The sequence below is a fragment of the Netta rufina genome, assembly GCF_964035555.1.
Source record: "Netta rufina genome assembly, chromosome: 3".
NCBI lineage: Eukaryota > Metazoa > Chordata > Aves > Anseriformes > Anatidae > Netta > Netta rufina.
In genome coordinates this window covers 14,044,699-14,053,063 of record NC_140125.1, presented here as the reverse complement: position 1 = coordinate 14,053,063, position 8,365 = coordinate 14,044,699, and positions in this window count along the sequence as shown.

The window sequence follows — 8,365 nt, the reverse complement described above, 5'->3', positions numbered from 1 at the left end:
GGTGGCTCTGTGCCCGGCACTCAGCTTCCTCCTGAGGAATGGGAGCTCGTGGGGCTGCCCCGGTGGGCTGGCGTGGCCCCGTGTTCACATAACCACAGAATCAGTCACAAAAAACCTTCAAGATCACCTGGTCCAAGCACCACCATCACCCACTAACCATGTCCCCAAGCACCACGTCCAGCCTTTCCCTGAACACCCCCAGGAACGGTGACTCCACCACCTCCCTGGGCAACCCGTCCCAGTGCCTGGCTATTTCTGAGGAGAAATGTCTCCTCGTTTCCAACCTAAACCACTGGTGCAACTTGAGGCTATCCCCTCTGGTCCTGTCACCGTGAGAAGAGGCTGACCCCCAGCTCCCCAAATCTTCCCTCCAGGTGAAGAGCAACGCCTCACTGATGTGGGCTGTGGCATGGAGAGCTGCCTGCACCCTTGCTGTGACCCCCATGGCTCCATCACTGGCGCTACGCCTTGTGACAGGGCTGCCGTGTGCTGGTGGCACAGCACACCTCACCCAGGCGATGCCAGCAGGAGATGGGTCCCTTCTTCAGGGAGGTGCTGCTGACGGTGTCTCGCAGCCCACGCCTGTCTGTCGCAGTCCCCATATCTGTCGCGGTCCCCATCTCTGTCATGGTCCCCATCCTCCTTCTGGAGGAAGGCTCTTGATGATAGAAGGGCCTCATGGTGCTTTCTGGCTGAAGCAGATCGCGCTGCCAGGCCCAGGTGGATGTGGCTGAAAGTAGGTCAATGGAGAGCGGGCGCAGGGCTGTGCGAGGAATGGGTTTTGCAGCTCAGCAGCCAAGTGAGAGCAAAGGAAGTGATTCAGAAGGCGGCCAAAATAAACGTTATTCTTTTCTTCTTGTTTAGGGGAGGGGAAAAAAATAATATAAAAAATAAAAATGCTTGTATCAAAACGTTGTTCAGTCTGAAACGGTGCTTGCAGGCTACAAAAGAAAGCAAATGGTTTGCTGTTTACACATTTTCTGTTCGTCTGAAACCCCCTGGTGAAGGCATTCCTCCAAGAAGTGGGAGGCCCAGGCTCGGTTTCTCTTTCTGCCTGACCTGACTTGAATCTGCATCTCTCAGGTAGCTCATTTCACCATGCCATCTGCAGACACATACATTTGATTTAACCTCCCTCGCAGCGCCTCTCATCTTCTTGGTTTTTCTCTTTGGTCTTTGTTTCTTAACTGCTGTTTTTCTTTCAGTATTTCTCATGCTTACTTTTAATTTTTATCAAATACCTGTTACAAGTTTGAGAGCATCCAGGCCACGTATGAAGCTGTATGTATGTCTGTTCAGGTTCAAGCAGTCAACGAGGAACACGGTGTCTGTGAAGACATGAAACTTACTTTTCTTGGCACTTGACTTATTTCTAAATACACAACATATGTTACCCTACCGATATTTCTGCTTTGGACATAAGTGCCTACTTGCCATATGAAGTTTCTGGTAAATTAGCTTTATGTGCTAGAACTGTGGGATTTTAGCAGACATTTGCACCGTATCATTGCAAAAAATAACAGCCTGAGAAATCACAGAATGTACCAGAGGTACGGTCAGAAAATGGCATTGAAAGGCTGCGATAATTTTCTCTACTAATTAAATTTTCTTTTCCCACGTGTATTTGTAATTACTTTCTGAAAATCAAGAAGTGACTTACTGTTTGACCAAATTTGTATTTACTGAGCGTTCAGAGAAAAGTTTCAGCATGCTTCTGTGCAGCACATGGTTGGTAGCAGACTGCTTCACTGACATAATGTGGTATTTAATCATTCCACAGTGGAGATGTCAAGATATTTTTCCTATTTCAGTTGCAACACTGGCTTCTGCACTAAGCTACTGCGAGCAGACTTGGACCAGTCCTTCCCTCTGTTTGTGCTTCATGCACACGAAAGGCAGGAGGGAATATGGAAATACATCTCAGTTATGTAAGTTTGAAACCGAGCATCTGACTCAGCAGTCAGATTTTGCTGTTATGTTGCTTGTCAGACCTGCTGCTTTTCTATGGAAGAGAGAGGAGATGAAAGCTGCCAAAATTGCCTGAAATAGTTCTTTCCATACAATTTTTATTACCCAGAGCTGATAAACAGAAGTCACGGTTTCAGTCCACTACCCTCCAATAAGAAAAGCAATTAGCATTATTTACTTGCCACCATGCAGTCAAGTACAACCAAATAATTACATATAGGCCAAAACAATGACATGAAGAAAAATCCTCAAACCTTGTAGAAATTTAAACCACCTAATTATGAACATAGTTTGGGAACACGTCATTACCAGTACAATTTTCTCTCCACTTCTCTCCTCCTGCTGCCGTGTATTTCTTACATCCTTTACCATAATTTACATTCCATGAAGCTATTAGCTCATTGTGGTGAGGATTGTACTAACACGTTACATTGCCATACTTCATATTACACGTGCCATGCTAACATATTACACTTTCAGTACTAAGATCTCTGTTTGTAGGTGCCACAAAAATGCAAGGAGCAATGAAAAAGGAAAATGGAAAAAGGGGTTTGTTTGCTTGGTCATAAGCGAAAAACAACTACCATACATTGATTCAGTGATGACAATCACAGGGGACGTTAACAAGAAGGTGACACGTAAACATGGTCTGGATATGACTCTCAAATGTGAGTTGAAATGAGCCCTTCAGCCATCACACACTGCTGTGCTGAGTGGGTTAGGGGTGATATGACACTGAGACCCAGGCTATGCTTTTTGGTTGGGTCAATCAGAGGTGACGTAAAAGTGTGCCAGACCAAAGGAAAGGCAGTGTCCTGTCCTGGAGAGCTGCCAGCAGCAGGTGTGCATGGCAAAATGGAAAAAAATGGGATGTATGGAGATAGTGTTCACAGGTATGCTTTGTAGTTTCCACTAGCCAGAAGTTTAAGGATTTTCTGAGTCAGAAGCTGCTCCCTTACCTTTCTCTTTCATAAATAGCCTTAAGTGGGCTCTTGTCTACTCTTTTATTTTCCTTTTTGTCCCATTTATACCTTTTTCCTCCTTGATGGTTCTCCTATAGTGATCATTTCTCTGATTTAAGAGGCACAGGTAGAAGCACCTTGGTTACCCGTGAAAGTATCCATTGGTGGAAGGGGAGGCTCTGCTGCTGAGGGCTTCATTCTTGCTCACCCAAAACTCAACTTCTCTGACCCATTAATGCCTGAAGGATAGAGTCTTGGCTTGCAGTGGTGGGTGACAGCGCCTGGGAAGCTCTGCACTGCTGGACTTCTTACATTCAAGGCTTAAGGTCTCCCTTCCAACAGCACTGCTTAGCGTGGCTTTCACACATTAGTCATTTCAACTCATCCCCTTTGCCAAAAACTCAAGGCTGCTGAGGGCTGATGGACTCACCCAGTAACATATCCAAGATAAGTATGTAGCACGCAGGTTGATTGTGAAGTCTGGCAAGCAGCAAAGTCAAGGGCAATTACATCAGTGCTCGTTACCTACAGCTGTGGCACGAATCTGCAGGGGTTTTGCTGTTTTGCTCTTTTTTTTTTTTTTTTTTTTTTTTTTTTTTTTTTTTTTTATTTAGTCTCAACAGCTCTGCCCACCCTGCCTCTGGAAGTTACCACTGCCTCAGCTGCAGAGGGGTGAGGAAAACACCATCAAGCCCAGACAAACAGCTGGAAATTTATTTCTCAGCGCTTATTTGGATTTGGATTTATCCATGCCCTCCTCTAGGCTGGACAGCACTGGCAAGCAATCTCTCTTTGCAGTCTGCTAGCAGCTTATAGATGCCTAATCTTGTGAATTTGGTGCAAGATTTCTGAAGTAAAAAAACAGGAGCACTAAGCATGTGATAGACTAGGTACTGTCAAGACAAACCATGCCTGCTCAGCATGTTTGATGCTGGCTTGAACACCTAAATCTGTGTGCATTCGGGTCAATAAACAGCTGTGGTAGTCTGATAGATAGAGAAGTTTACTTCTATATATTTTTTGTTATTTGTTTGGAAAAGACGTTTTAATTCTCCTTGCTTTCTCCTCAGACCAGGGACTGGGTACACGGACCAGCTGCCCGCAGCCAGCCGCTCTCTGTTTATTCCTCATTTTCTTACACCGGAGCTGAAAATCTCAGAATTAAATAAATTTGCATCATCCATGTTATCAGGCCCTAGGCATTTCCCACGGTCCCTTGAAAAAATATTAAGAGTACCTGTGGCCAAAAGCTGTCTACATGCCCGTCCTCTGCAGCAGGAGGCCCCGGCACCTGCTCACCTTGCACGGCAGCGATGCACTTCCCTACAGTAACAAAACACACTGAGAAGAAAACAAATCTGTCTGTCACCAGCGGAAGAGGTGAGGAGTGAACTGCAAGCATGTGCGAGGCTCCTGGGCGAGTGGGAGGAAGGCAAAGACCGAGCTCTTGCTCACACCCTGTCCGGTACACCAGGAAAGCCAGGCACCCGTGATGAAACAAAGTCCTTACCACAGCAGGATAAGGACACAGGGGCAAAATCAGCCTGCCTCTTAGCAGTTTGCATTATAGACATTTTTGGCTTCACACACTTGATTTTTTTTTCCTTTGTAATCTTGGCACATGTGTTTATCCGCTGCTAAAAGAGATAAACAGGTGACCAGACTGGTGGTCATTCTGTGGTGTTTCTCAGACATAGCGTGCAGCGGGGCTTCAGCAGCAGACCAAAGCCGCTACGCTTGCCCAGGGGCCTCTGCTAACACAGCCACAACAAAAATAGCAGTCCCAGTGTCACAGCTCCTGCCTGGGTACATTTGTTTGATTTTCACCTTTACCGTTTCTCTGGCTGCCAGTGCTCGGTCTTGGATGAACGCTGTAACACATCTGTCTCATCAGTACTTCCCCTCTCTGGTTACGATCACCTTTCTCTGCATAAATACTAGACACTGCAAGTTCTCCAACGCACAGCAATGGCACTTTCACATCCCTCTCTGAGGCTGGTTTTCTGGTTTTTGCTTCTTCTGGGCAGTTGCATGAGATAACTGCACTTCTGAAATCTCTTCCTTTTGCTGGCAGGTTGCTGGGCTGTCAGCAGGTCCGGAAGAGACGGGCAACACCACCACATAGATGTGCCTTGTTCGGGTCTCGGAGCATCCATCTCACACCCTCTCCTGGCAGCAGGGCCATGGGGTAGCTAACATAAGCAGCAGAGCCACGGCTGCTGTACTATCCTAGGAAACCTAGGAAACTTCCCTGCAGAGCTGCTTGCCCCAAATAATCCTGGAGAAGCTTCTCCTGTGCTTTTTCCAGCTTTGGTTCTTGCTTACAAGCTGAACTCTGAGATGTGGGCACAGCTCACCAGGACTGTCCTTCCCCTCTTAGAACAGCTGCTCTGTTTTAAAGACAGAGATTCTGGAAACATTTTTTGGTCCTGAGCATTGCATCCCCCAAGGCAGAAGGGGGTCACTGCTCCGGATTTACGTTGTACAGTCGGTTCTGAAAACGAGCAGTGACCAGTTCGTGAAACAGGGTTTGTTTCCCAGAATCACTGCTCGGTAAGCTCCTCTGAAGAATACCTACCAGAAAGGATATGCATTTCTAAAATAGACATTTAATTGATGTTATGTGGTTTTCTCAGACACCCATGTCTTGCCCTTTGATGGTGAAAACTTAACTGGAGCATGAGCCTCAGCGTCTTAAGCGAGAGAATGTCTGTAAGACATGGTGCTTTCCCACAAATCAAATTTTATTTCTAATCTCCCATCTCCTTTGTCTCTTCCCATCCAGGATGGAGCTGTGTCACTGGGCTACTTTGCTTGCTGTGGCAGGAAAAAATGGTGATGGGTTTGGAGCTGACTGGTAAGCGAGGAGGCCCGTGCAGTGACAGGATACAGGGCTAAGATTTCCCTACCCGAGCACTGTGCCATTGTGCTGCGTGTGTGAGACTCTTTTTATTGATTATCACTAAAATATTGCCCCCATCGCAAAGAATTCTCTTCTGAATGAAGCCAAACAAGATGTTTCAGATCGTTCCACCTTGTTAGCTGCGACACCTTCACGTAAACCCTTTGGGATGTCCCTGTAGTGTAACTGTCTCCACCTTCCCAGGCAGCATGTAAATTTTAGCTGCAACAGAGGGGGCAGGTTCCCAAGCACTGCTTCTTTTGCTTTGATTTCACAAGGAAGAAAAAGGAAAATAATTAAAAAATGCCACTTTCACTTTGCCCTAATTGACAGCACCTAAGCCCGTATCAATTAAACGCTGCCTGCTGCTGGCAGCCGAAATGACAATGTCGTGGTGGGGGTGGAGAAATCGGGCTCAGTGAAGGCATCATAGGTACCTGAACGCAGCCAATTTTTTCTCTCACACCACTGCAACACAGCTCTCCACGGGAGCTGTGGCATGGCTGCTCCTCCGGCCAGCGCAGGAATTGCTGTGTGCACAACCCAGGGCTGCGGCGCGCGGCTGCTGAATCTCTGAGAGCCCCGGTGGCCTGGCTGGGAAGTGACACTTGGTGAAGCGTGTCCTTAGGGTGTCCTTGATGCACTCCCTGGGGTGACATGCTTCATCGTTGCACACTCTGCTTCTTAGGAGCAGTCATGCATCGCCCAGCTGAGCCGTGCAGGCGGCCGCCTGCCGCACAGCGATTTGGGGTAACTCATTTTAATGATATGTATGAGCAAACTTTCAAGGTTTTTTTTCTTCCTCTTGTGATGTCTGTGCTGAAGAAGAGTTGCTGCTGAGGAGAAATCGTAATTATCCCAGCAAGACTACTTATCTAGCACAAACTAATTCTCCAGGAGAGGAAGGCTTTTTACAGCCTCCCCCACATTTCTAAGGTAGCTGCATCAATTTGGGATACATTTTTTTTGGTAATCCAAACTTGTGCTTTTAATATAACAAGGCTTACTGAAGTACGTGCTCTGAGCTTTACATAAAGGCCGTGAGAGCCTCAGGTAGAGAAATAGAAACATTGCAAGTGCAACACTGAGCAAACACTTTAAAGGTTCGCACAGCTGAAGCCTGCACAAGTGGACTGTTGAGATCAAAAGTTTGCATCTCTAATAATAATAATAATAAAAAAAAGTGAAAAGAGCTGTAGTTCCCTGCAATGAAGCATTTCTAACACCATTTTTTTTCCGGGGTCTCCTGGCTGATATCTATCATCCTGTCTTACCCTGGGACTTCGGTTACCTTTAGGCATTACCCAGAGGGACGGGCAGGCAGGATGAGCCCCATGCCAGCGAGCAGTGCCTTTGGGATGTAAGCACGAGCTTACGTGGGGACGTGGCTCTGCTCCCAGGAGCAGCCCAGCACAGCAAGGTCGGCATCACCCTTGGCTTTCCAGAGCCAAAGGGTGGCTTCACAGCAGCAAAGCTCTGTAGACACAAAACCAGTGTGCTGAGAGGAGTAAATCTGCATGTCTACGTGTGTGAAACAAGATCTCACCTGCTGCCTGCAAGCGAAGACAGCCGCCTCACATCCGAAGGCCCAATTTTGTCCTGTGGTTTCCCCAAACGCCCTCCCTCCCTGCATCTCTGCATGTTGCTGCTGCTCAGACAGGAACTGTTTGTGTTTGCTGCCTTTAGCAGACTCTGCAGTTCTTTTATCTCCATTTGGCATCTCCCTGCCAGTTGCCGATGCAGCCGTGCACACATCTGAGGGTGAATTTTCTAGGACAGCACGCGGCTTGCACCGTGATGCAAAATCCTTCCTTGTTTGTTTTCTCTCTCCTTTCACCCCAGGTCCTCCTGCTTCCTTCTCTGGGCCTTTTCTTTTTATGTTCTCATCCCCTTGTGCTGGTCTCCGTCTGCAAAAGCAAATAGCTGCTCACTGCTGGTGCTGGGCCCCGTGGCCTTGAACCCAACCACCACACCCAGCTACTTGACGTAGGAGCACAATTGGTCTGATCATTTCTCATGCCTCTTGCCCCTGCCTTTCCAGGCCAGGAGCCCCACGCTACCTACAGACCCTTTAACCTCTCCAGAGCTGCAGGTCCATAGAGCACCTACTTCTCCAATGCCTTCACTGGTGAAAAAATGTGAATGAAGCTGAGCTGGCCTCCGTGTCACCTTTCTGCTTGACTCGCTTAGGTGTTGTTGAAGCCCTGCAAGCCTCCCACGCGTTGCTTGGTTGTGCCCCCGGTGCCAGCTTTCTGTAAAAGAAATGGAAACTGAATCCAAATCTTCTTCGCCCCCATCAGAAACCTCAGCTGCAAGGCTGTCCTTGCCGTTTCATATGCGGCTTTTATTTCTGAACCCTTCGAGCTGTGACACATCCTCTGCAAAGGTTAAACTCAGAAGTCGCTGCAGAGCAAGGCAGGTCTGCCTCTGAGCACACAAGAGCGCGGTCCCCAGCCCCCCAGAGCAAACTGGAAGCGTCCCTGGTTCCAGGCAGCCTACCCAGCAGCAAGCTGCAGGAGCTGCAAGCTATTAT